We start from the raw sequence: 12,962 nt of genomic DNA on the forward strand, positions 1-12,962 counted from the left end.
AATACTACATTGCTGTGCTTGTGTTTTATGATGTACTCTGCAATGTCCTGATGCAAGCATGCATGTCTGAAGGACCTTGCAGTCTGTGGCCTTCTCCAACAGACATCATGGCGCCTAGAGTATTAGCAACCAGACTGACAGCCTGCAGCCGCAGGTTGCCCACCTTCGCAGGTACACTGAAGCACTACACAACCAACAGGCAGTATTGATGTACGGCCACAGCAACAACCACAACAACAACACCACAGCAAAGACACCAGGGGCCACCACCGGCCCACGTAAACATAAGGAAGAGGTCGCTGCAGATCCTGGAACTATTTTCACACGTCAACCACGTGATGGAAAATAGTTCCGAGGTACTCATCCGCCAAAGCGTATAAAGGCCGGCGCTCGGCCACACATCGGCAGTTCATCGACCGCCAGCAGACTTGGATAGCTGCCGCCCCCAGCAGCCCGGCTTGGATTTTCTCACTGATCTCTGGATGAGGCTTAGTATATCGGAGAAGTCTCTGTCGGAGACTAGTAGGAAATTATTTCAGTTGTTTTCTATCTTATTCTTGTATGTACGTGTGATTCGAAGACGGATCACTGTTTTGTGTTGGTGTTATACTTGGAGAATTTGTTTTGGTTATTTGAACAGTCCAATAAATTGTTTGGAGTTTGATCGTTAGTTTCTTCTGCTTATGCAGACATATCACAGACTACATTGTAAAAACACAGGCACTGCAATATAGCAGCATATAAAATTACTTTGGAAAAATAATGATATGCTTCATTAAGCATAAAGCATGGCTTCATTCATTCTTGTGTTTAGATGCACTGTGTACAGAACAAGGCAAATATTAGTGACAATACATAAAGGCAGCCCCATGAACCAAGGACCTTGCTGTTGGTAGGGTGGCTTGCATGCCTCAGCAATACAGACAGTCATACTGTAGGTGCAACCACAATGGAGGGGTATCTGTTGAGTGGCCAGACAAATGTGTTATTCCTGAAGAAAGGTGGAAGCCTTTTCAGTAGCTGCAGGGGCAACAGTCTGGATGATTGATTGATCTGGCCTTGTAACATCAATCGAAACAGCCTTGTTATGCTGGTACTGCAATTGGCTGAAAGCAAGCAGAAACTACAGCCATAATTTTCCCCAAGGGAAAGGACACTTAGAAAATGTAACAGACCTACTAAGGATACTGCCTACACTACACTTGTCCGTCCTCTTTAGAATACTGCTGCACGGTGTGGGATCCTTACCAGATAGGACTGACGGAGTACATCAAAAAAGTTCAAAGAAAGGCAGCGTGTTTTGTATTATCGCGAAATATGGGAGAGTGTCACAGGAATGATACAGGATTTGGGCTGGACATCATTAAAAGAAAGGTGTTTTTCATTGCGATGGAATCTTCTCACGAAATTCCAATCACCAACTTTCTCCTCCGAATGCGAAAATATTTTGTTGACACCGACCTACATAGGGAGGAACGACCACCACGATAAAATAAGGGAAATCAGAGCTCGTACGGAAAGATAGAGGTGTTCATTCTTTCTATGCGCTATACGAGATGGGAATAATAGAGAATTGTGAAAGTGGTTCGATGAACCCTCTGCCAGACACTTAAATGTGATTTGCGGAGTACCCATGTAGATGTAGATGCAGGTCTACTGCATGGTTAAATGATGATGGCATCCCCTTGGTAAAATATTCTGGAGGTAAAATAGTCCCCTGCTTGGATCTCCAGTTGGGAACTACTCAGGAGGATGCTGTCACCAGGAGAAACAAAACTGGCATTCTATAGATTGAAGCATAGAATGTTAGCTCCCTTAATTGAGCAGGTAGGTTAGAAAATTTAAAAAGGGAAATGGATAGCTTGACGTTACTAAGAACAGAATAGTGAGTGCATTATCATAGCTCAGATAGACACGAAGCCCATGCCTACCACAGTAGCACAAGTTTATACGCCAATTAGCTCTGCACATCATGAAAAGATTGAAGAAATGTATGACGAGATGAAAGAAATTTAAAGGAGACTAAAATTTGATTATGATGGGGGACTGGAATTTGATAGCAGGAGAAGGAAGAGAGGGAAAAATAGTTGGTGAATATTGACTGGAGGAAAGGAATGAAAGAGGAAGCCACGTGGTAGAATTTTGCACACACCATAATTTAATCATCACTAACACTTGGTTTCAGAATCATAAAAGAAGGTTGTATATATGGAATAGACCTGGAGACACTGGAAGGTTTCAGACTGATTATATAATGGTTAAGCAGAGATCTAGGAACCAGATTTTAAACTGTAGGACACATCCAGGGACAGATGTGGATTCTGACCACAATTTATTTGTTGTGAACTGCAGATTAAAACTGAAGAAAAGGAATAAGATAGGAAATTAAGGAGATGGAACCTGGATAAGCTGAAAAAACAAGAGGTTGTTGATATTTTCAGAACAATAGGCAACAACTGACTAGAAGATGGAAAAGGGATATGGTAGAACACAAATCGGTAGCTTTATGAAATGAAATAGTGAAGGCTATTGAGGATCAAATAGGTAAAAAGACAGTGCGTAGCAGAAATCCTCGGGTAACACAAGATACATAAAATTTAACCGATGAAAGGAGAAAATTTAAAAATGCAGCAAATGAAGCAGGCAAAAGGGAATACGAATGTTTAAGAAATGAGATTGACAGGAAGTGCAAAATGGCTAAGCAGGAACAGCTAGAGGACAAATGTAAGTATTTAGAAGCATATTTCACCATGGGGAAGATGGATACTGCTTGCAGAAAAATTAAAGAGGCCTTTGGGGAAAGAGAAGCAGTTGTATGAATATCAAGAGCTAAGATGGAAAACCAGTCCTAAGCAAAGAAGGGAAAGCTGAAATGTGGAAGGAGTATATGGAGGGTCTGTACAAGGGAGATGAGCTTGAAGGCAACATTATAGAAAGGGAAGTGGGCGTTGATGAAGATGAGATGGGAGATATGATACTGTGAGAAGAATTTGACAGAGCTCTGAAAGATCTAAGTCAAAACAAGGCTCTGGGGGTAGACAGAATTCCATCAGAACTACTGATGACCGTGGGAGAACTAGCCATGACCAAACTCTTCCACCTGGTGTGCAAGATGTATGAGACAGACAAAATACCCTCAGACTTTAAGAAGAATGTTGTAATTCCAATTCCAAAGAAATCAGTGGCTGAAATATGTGAAAATTACTGAACATTCAGTTTAATAAGCCATGGCTGCAAATCACTCACACAAATTCTTGAATGGAAATGATGGTGGAAGCTGACCTTGGGGAAGATCATTTTGGATTCCAGAGAAATTTAGGAACCCTCGGGGCAATACTGACCCTATGACTTATCTTAGAATCTAGGTTGAGTATAGACAAAGCTATGTTTTTAGCATTTGTAGACTTAGAGAAAGCTTTTGACAATGTTGACTGGAATACTCTCTCTGAAATTCTGGAGGTAGCAGGAGTTAAATACAGAGAGTGAAAGGCTAGTTACAACTTGCAGAGAAACCAGACAGTAGTTCTAAGAGTCAACAGTCATGAAAGGGCAGCAGTGGTTGAAAATGGAGTGAGACAGGGATGCAGCCTATTGCCAATGTTATTCAATCTGTGCACTGAACAAGTAGTAAAGGAAACAAGGGAAAAATTTGGAGTGGAAGTTACAAGTTCAGGGAGAAGAAATGAAAACTGTAAGGTTTGCTGTTGACATTGTAATTCTGTCAGAGACAGCAAGAGACATGGAGGAGCAGCTGAACAGAATGGGTAGTGTCTTGACAAGAAAATATAAAATGAACATTAACAAAAGCAAACAAGGCTAATGGAAAGTAATTGAATTAAATCAGGGGCTGCTGAGATAATTAGATTAGGAATAAGAAAAATTGTTTAACACTGAATATGGATTTAAGTCTTAGGAAGTCTTTTCTGAAGGTATTTATGTGGAGTGTAGTGATGTATGGAATTGAAATGAGGAAAATAAATAGTTTAGACAAAAAAATAATTGAAACTTTTGAAATGTGGCTCTACAGACGATTGTTGAAGATTAGATGGGTTACTCATGTAACTACTGAGGAGGTACTGAATATAATTGGGGAGACAAGAAATTTGTGGCACACCTCGACCAAAAGAAGGGATTGGTTGATAGGACACATTATAAGACATCAAGAGATCACCAATTTAGTATTGGAGGAAGGTGTGTGTGTGGGGGGGGGGGGGGGGGGGGTAAACATCACAGAGCAAGACCAAGAGATGAATACAGTAAGCAGATTCAGAAGGATGTATGTTGCAATAGTTATTTGGAGATGAGGCTTGCACAGGACAGAGTAACATGGAGAGCTGCATCAAACCAGTCTTTGGACTGAAGACCACAACAACAGCAGAAACAACAACAACAGCAGCAGCAACAACAACAACAACATGTAAAGGCTACAGGGTATGATTTCACCCATTCATCACTGGAATACAAGCAGAAGCTTCAACAATCTCCTCCCTGAGACGACATGTCCCCACAGACAAAAATCTAGTGGATTTAAATCTGAGGAATGTGGCAGCCACTCTACAAGAACTCTATGAGCTATCCATCACTGGACAAACTAGATGTCCAAGTATTCTTCATGTAATGTAACATAATGGACCAAGGAACACAAACTGAAGGACATGCGATGAGATACACATGTCTAGTAAACTAGATGAACCATATTTGATTACATGTGTAAAAACTAAGACTCTTGGTTCTTTTTATTCACTTATGTCAATTACTGGTTATTATGTTATTCTTAAGTACACGCAATGTCATTATTATTGAGCTATGCAAAAGATCTATTTGTTTCTTACACAAAATGAGTCATATTTTCAATATTGACATAACTTAAAAAATTTAGGGGCACTACATAAACCTGTCCAGTGTTAAATTATTGACAGTGTAATGTAAATGGATTGATAAAAAATCTATTCACCAAGTGGCAGCAGCAGAACACACACACAAAAGGATTTAACATTTACAAGCTTTTGAAACTAGTGGCTTCTTCTTCTGGCAAAAGAGTTGAGGGGAAGGAAGAGGGGTAAAGGAAAAGGACTGGAGAGGTTTAGGGAAAGGTGTAGAGTTCAGGAGACTTACTGGGGAGACTTACCAGATGAGATGAGAAGGAAAGACTGATTGTTGGGGACTGCACTGTACAAAATTCGAAAACCTGAGAGCTTAAAGCTGGAATATACAAGACTTGCCTTTACGCTCTCAGGTTTTCAAATCTCATCAGGTGCAGTCCCCAACAATCAGTCTTTCCAGGGATTCTTATTAATTTTTCATCCATATCAATGAAAAATTCCTTGGATGCAAAATTTAAACCTTTGGCCTTCCTTTTGTTATCTTCTTCTGCCACATCAGACTGGTCAACAAGTGTCTGGATGGAAGCCTTGGACCTGGTTAACAATTTTAAATACGACCAGGATTTTCTTGGGTTCTCAGCCAGATCTTTTGCTAAAGTATGACAGTTGTAGTTGTTGTATGTTTCATGCATAGATCTTTTCACAGGTGCACAAGTCTCTACTAACCTTTGCCTGTCGTTATTTGAGCATTCTCTTTTAAACCAAGAGAGCAACTGCCATTGCTTCTCAAAATTTTCAGACTTTCATTGTTAAACCATTGATGGTCTTTTCCATTGTTAATCCACTTACTACAAACATACTGTCCCGAGCACAATTTATAATCTTGTAAATAATAGATTTCAGCAATCAGTCAGCCTTTTGAAATTTTATTGGCAGATCTACTAGATCAACTAGAAACTAGCCATTCTCAGTGCACTATCATTTTTGATCAATGCATGTAATGCCTGTTGGTCTGGCTTCATCCACCGTTCATTGAATTCAATGAAGACAATTATGATCTTTTCCATGCTAGGCATGTCACAAACAGTCATTAAATTATTTACTCTTTTTTCTAGCACATTTTGTAATTTTATACTCAGTCACATAAAAATTTTTCCTTAAGGAAGTGAGTGAGTTGTGAGTGACATGTATTCTATCTGTTTCTCTCATAGTCTCAAAATCTGCTGCCACCCCTCCAATGTTGCACAATTTGCTGGGCAAGTGGCCCTTACCTCACTATCTCAAAGAGATAACTTTTGTGATGGTGCATACATATGGATAGTGAGTTTCAGCATTAACATTTCTTTATAAATAACTGTTTAACTACAAGTAATATCATGGGTTGCAGTTAGTATACAATAATTCAGCAACAAGATGAAATGGACAGACTGCTACTCACCACATAACGAAGACATTAGAGAGGGAGAGAGAGAGAGAGAGAGAGAATGTAAACAAATAAATAACTCACACACCCATAGCATCTCAGGGACAAGTGGGGGCAGGGAAGGGCTAGAGGCAGGCAGAAGACAAGGACTAAGCAAAGTTTGGGGCCATACTGGTTATGGGAATGGAGGATATGTTGCAGGGAGGCCCTTCTCCTCACCACCACGCACTTCTTCTGTGCCTCTTATTGCCCAACCCATCGAGATATTAGCAGCAGGGAGGCCCTTCTCCTCACCTCCACACACTTCTTTTGTGCCTCTTACCCACAATCCGAACACCTCATTTTGTTCAGATACACCGATGACATCTTCATGGTCTGGACTATGGGTGAGGACACCTATCCATATTCCTACAGAACTTCCAACAGCTTCTCCCCCAGTCTAATTCATCTGGTCCTCCTCAGCCGAACAAGCCATCTTCCTCAATGTCAACCTCTATCTCAGAGATGAATACATCAGTACCTCTGATCTCATCAAACCTACCAATAACTAACAATACTTTCACTTCAACAGCTGCCACTTACCCCACACTAAGAAGTCCCTTCCATATGCCCTCATCACCTGTATGTGCATCTGTAATGATGAGTAGACCCTCTCCAAATATGCCAAGGGTCTCACTGAGACCTTCAAAGATCAGAATTACCCCCCACACATCGCCTTGTCTTGAAACAGGTCTCCTGTGCCCTATATATCCCCAGTCACATACCATCCTCCCACAGACCCACTGACCAGCTGCAAAAAGCACCCCCTCCTGACTTCATACCACCCATGTCTGGGGTAACTGAATTATATTATTCGTCAGGGTTTTGACTATTCTTGTCATGCCCTGAAATGAGAAATATCCCACTTACTAACCCGCCCAATATTCTCAAAATGATATTCTGCCACTCGACCAACCTGTGCAATATTCTTGTCCATAACTATTCCACTTCTGCTCCCAACTCCTTCCCCACGGCTCATATCCCTGTAATAGACGTAGATGCAAGACCTGTTCCATACACCCTTCCACTACCATCTGCTGCCGTTCCATCACAGTCCTCTCCTACCTTACCAAAGGCAGGGCTGCCTGTGAAAGCAACCATATGATCTACCATCTTAGCTGCAACCACTGTGGGGCATTTTACATGGTTACGACCACTAATACACTGTCTCTTTGCAAGAACTGCCAGTGCCAGACTGTGGCCAAGAGACAGATGGATCACCCATTGCTTAGCATCCCAGCCAAAATGATGTGCTTACCTTCAATGACTGCTTTATGGCCTGTGTCATCTGGAGTCTTCCCGCCAACATCAACTTTTCTGAAATGTGCAACTGGGAAACACTTCCTGCAATATATTCTTCATTTCCATAACCACTTGACCTTAGTCTTTGCTAGTCACTGTGATCTAGCCTTCTCTATCCCCTTCCCTGCTTCCACTCCCACCGTATGTATGCGTGTCCCACCAGTATTCCTACATAGTCCTCTCCTTTCCCCTTCTTTGCTTCTCTCCTGTCCCCCCCCCCCCCCAATCCCCCTCTTCCTTAAACCAGCCAAGATCGAAGCTGGCTGCAGTCGCAGTCGGACCTCTGTGCCTGGAGATAACAGTGGCCATGTGTGTGTGTGTGTGTGTGTGTGTGTGTTGTCTACATCAGACGGGGATACAGTCCAATAGCTGATACTAGCTAGCAGTTGTCTACCACTCAACAACTCCTCTCAATTTATTGCTTTCATGTTGTCATTATTCCAATTAGGATTTTTCATTGTTTGATGTACCATAAATTCATTTTAAAATAACAATGCTGTTTTTGGTTAACACGATTCTTTTTCCCCATTATACATGTGGGAAGAATAGTATGTACGTAAAAGACCCTTGTACTATGATAACATCAGTAACCTTAAAATCAGGTCAGAATCCACTTCCTGGTTTAGGGAAAGAATATTTAATTTAGGATGGTTTTTCCAATGGCTACAAAACCTGAAGTAGCAGTAAATAGAAGTAGCTGGATAAATAAAGACATTATATCTGCTCTGCTAAATATAAGATACAATTATCGTACTAAGTCAATAAAAATCCCAAAATTCATGTGAACTGTCTTTGCAAACACATCCTTTGAACCTACAATCCTCCTAGCCTCAGTCTCCACTATCCCCCTCTCTAGACCCTCCTCTACCTTTGTCACCATGCTCCTAAGTTCACTCATTCTAAACTCACACATTTCTTTCCACATCCTCCCTCTTCTTCTGTTCTAGTCCTCCCTCCAGGTCCACTGCTTAATATCATGTTGGAGTGGTCACACTGCAGTCTTCTATGCTTAGTCTCTCTCTCTCTCATACCAGACAAGCAACAGGGACAATGTGAGCAGCTAGGACAATTTAGCCATGTGTGTGTGTGTGTGTGTGTGTGTGTGTGTGTGTATTCTGATAGAGTTGTGCAAAAGCTTAGCAGCATTTTTAGTCTCATTTACTTGCCTATAAATTACAAAAAATCATGCAAGTAAAAAAATGTTATGCTGAATGTTAAGCAGTATGCCATTGTCTTCTTACATCTTAATATTATAATTAAAAAGTTATGATGTACTTCTATGGAAGAAATAAATAGTGAGTGAATTTTTGGAACAGTGAGTTCACTTAGGTCATTCATGTATTCAGAAAAATGAACTTGCAACATATGTAAAAGCTGTAAAACTTGCCACTTTTGAGCACTGACACTAACAGAAAAGCATTATCAAACACTTACTATGATGTTTTCTTTGGTATGCTTATCTCGTTTAAGCAGAAATCATAATCTTTTTCTGCCAATTTATATGGCTCGAGGGCGATTTCATCTCGTATCATACAGGTGAATGATGAATGTGTCACATCACTTTTCAAAGTTTGCTGAAAAAAATATATTTTGAAGTTCCACATGATACCTCTCCACAACTACAATATTTTGATTTTCTGATGATTTTGTTAAAATGCTACAGACCTCTCTAAATGAGAGTATTTGTGAAAATGTCGTAACGAAAGGGAAAATTGAAAAATTATAATAAAGAAACCAAAAGTGATAGAGATCTGAGATAGAGATTTTCCATAAATCCTTTGTTCCAAACACTGTGAGACACGATTAATACATAAGCACTTCTGAGGTTTTTTTCGTTTTTTTAATAAACTATGAAAATTTGCAACTTTCTGTGAATTTCAAAATTATGTTTTGAAAATATGAATAGTCACCGGATGTTAACTGTCTTGAGAAACGATAAAGTGGAAAGACTGATAACGGTCAGCTATGATATTAATGCATAACATTCTTAAACTGTCAAAATATTTGTACATAAAAATGAAAGGACCTGAGATTTTTTCGTAATTTAGTAATTATTTTCTCCAAAACCTCCATTCTGAATGTTCTAAAAATTTCATGGCATGTTAGTTGGTTATTGTACTTGGTGAATGTACAATCAGAATGGGCAATACTTAGCTGTACAAAATGTGAGAAATGTTTTGGTAGATACAGCTCTCTTCTTAAGGTCAAAAATCAGGGACAGATAAATATTTAAACTGATCACTGATTTTAATAAATGTCATGTAAAACTGGTTTTTCTGGATCAAAATAATTACTTTAAAACATTTTAAGTGAGTAGGAAAACAATTCATAATTTTGATCGACAGCATTTTATAACAAAAATGAGATTTAGAGTATTTGTACCCATTTTTCTTTTTATGATGTTATTGTCTTCTGTCATGATTTTACAGCTCAGTAGTGACTTGATTGAATTCCTACCAAAGGCTTCACAGCAGATCACTCTTCTCTCTGTTTTTTTTTTTTACAAAATTCCCTTAATGTACTTTCGTTTAGAAGTACGAGATTCATGTTTGTTACTAATGTTGATTTGATGCTTACAAATCGAGTAGCATCTCTTACATCATCAACAGCTTCATGTTGGAGATTAAGTCTTGTTCCAAGATGTTTAGAGAGACTTTCTGCTCTATCCCATGCACTTTTTCCATGACCTGTTGCTGAAAATATCCATTTTTATCGTAATTCCAGTACTACACTGTTGACCAAGCTCATAAAGCTGAAAGCAATTTAAAAATGAGATGCTGTACCGTCAGTCACATACACATGATTAGGATACGCATGACCTCTAGATGTTAAGTCATCAATTATCATGGTGACAGAGTAGCATGCATGTGCACTGTCATGAATGAGATCACCACTGGCAATAGCAAAACTGCGTGATGTTCCAAGGAAGCAACAGACCAGTTTTCAGCAAAGTTGAAATGAGGAACTTATGTGTCAGTACTCTGAGATGTGGTTGATTTTACTTCTGCTACGGCCTGTCTCTTAATCCTCTGGATATGATGGTGAGCTATTCCTTTCATGATCCAATGCCTAATCTGTTTACAACTAATTTTAGCATCCTGCGTGGCGTTTTTTCGAAAGTTATTTCGAGGCAATCTTATCAACATGAGTGGTAAAAGCGAATCTCACCCACTATTACAAAAGTGAGTGAGAGAAATAGTGTTACGCTTGTATCAGTTCTTTAGAAGGGAGTCTGAAGTGGCATCCATGTCTGATCACAAAGCGTCTCCGTATGTTGCCAGGAACAAACAACTGAGTCGTGCGTAATCAGTTTGAGAACTGTTGAACAGATCTTGACTGAAGCCAACGCATCTGCTGAAGAGAACAGATCATCTATTTTTAAATCACCTGGTATGTGCTGAAATTGGCAGAAATTCATTAGAAACCTTGATGATTTCATCAAGAGTGTATTACTCTACTGTCTTATTCACCAACTCTCCTACCTCCCACAATGTACAGGTTACATCATTGTCAGTATCCTGACAGTGTAATGCTTCAGCAATCATCACTTCAGCACCAGGACACATTGCACACTCCTGCAACCAACATTTATCATGCTGTTGGTGACATATACAAAAAAGCATTGGGCCCATTTCTGTGTAATTGTGAGGTCAATTTTTAAATTCATGTTGTTCTTTTTCATTAAGAGAATGCTTCTCTTCCTCGTCTTGTCATATATCTTTCCACCTTTTTAACTTTTTCACCATTTTCACTAACGGAGATAACATCAGCCTGGTTAGGACTTTGTCTCATGCAATCTTTGTCGTCACTTAGGTAATATTCCTGAGCAACAGTAAGCATGTCATCTTGGAATGAAAACCCACAGTAAAAATCTGCACATGCCCAAATACTTGTACCTTTCTCACTCTTTATTTTACAGGCTTTTGAAATTAAATAATGTGAGGAAGTGGGTATGTATTTCTGTATCTGCTACTTTGAGTAGCTACCTGATATCAGTTTCAGTAACTGTACCTTCTCAGTATAGGTGGCTGCTGAGATAGCAGTATTTAGATTTTGAAACCACACATCACATTTCATGCACATATCACTACCTTCAGATTCTGCATCAAATGCTTCTACATTATGCATTTCACAAAGTTTTGAAGAAGTTGCATGTGTAAAACTTGTTTCAATTTCTTCCACTTTTCTTTATATAGACTGTTTTCTTCTCGTGCTTCTACCTTTCTTGGATGTTTATAGGGAGATATAGTAGGGGCTACAACAGAAAAGCTAATATTCAACACATCAACAACTTCAAATCCGGGAACACAAACATCTGCACTGTCTTCTTCAGTTTCACATTCAGGTGATGGTGATGGCTCAGGTGGATTGTTGCAAAATTTCTTCTTGTAGTGAGTGTAGCAATCCCTCCACAATGGATATTTCTGCAATACCTCTGATAAGAGTTCCAACAACTGCGAAGTGTTTTCCGCTTTTCTTAAACACTATCTACTTGTGTCTTTTTTTCGTAGTCCACACAGCTCACTGATATTGTATCTAATAAAAAGTACAAAGCAAACACAAAACTCAATGCAGTATGGTTTACATGCAAGTTCTCACTCATCTGTTATAAACAGAAGAGCAGTGGAAACAGTGTTGCCAACATGCATATTTTACACCACAAATTCAGTGACGTGAAATATGCAGAATGTTGAAAAATTTTTAACATTTTACATGGAAAAATACTGCCCACTGTGTTTGCACTAACTACTAACATATTAACAAAACAATGTTTTGTGGAATTCTCAAAACTTTTTGGATGGGTGTTTTCAAATAAATAATTTGTAAAAACTTGTAAAATGCAATGTTTTACATGTTTAGTAATAAATATTAACATAATACAGATATCTGCCATGCACAAGATACTGTTTATAAATAAATAAGTAGCATCTAGTAATATGACAGAAAAGAGAGCATCCTGTGACTTTCCAAATTAGAAAAAAAAATTTAAGTGAAAAAATTAACTTAAATTACATATTTTTGTCTTAAATTTGTAAGTTAAAGGAAGCCCGTTAGTGTTTGGGTATCAACTAAATTTCAACACACTAAGAGGGAGCTGTAATACAAAACATCTCCCAGGTCTCCAGTACTTTTGGTTTATTAAGCCCGGTCCACACGCAATGATCTGTCTGCGCAGACATCGGTGCAGATATCTGTACATGCACAAGATCGCTGCAAATGTGGTGTGTTCACACGACACAAACCCCAATCTACTACTCGCCCGCCATCTGTTGATGTAGAAAAGAAATATCAGTGGCAAGCGACTACGTCCCCGTAAACGTCAAAAATTTAATTCAGTTATTTTGAAATATAGAAATGGAGGAAGTTCTGTTGTG

The sequence above is a fragment of the Schistocerca cancellata genome, chromosome 9 (genome assembly GCF_023864275.1).
Source record: "Schistocerca cancellata isolate TAMUIC-IGC-003103 chromosome 9, iqSchCanc2.1, whole genome shotgun sequence".
NCBI lineage: Eukaryota > Metazoa > Arthropoda > Insecta > Orthoptera > Acrididae > Schistocerca > Schistocerca cancellata.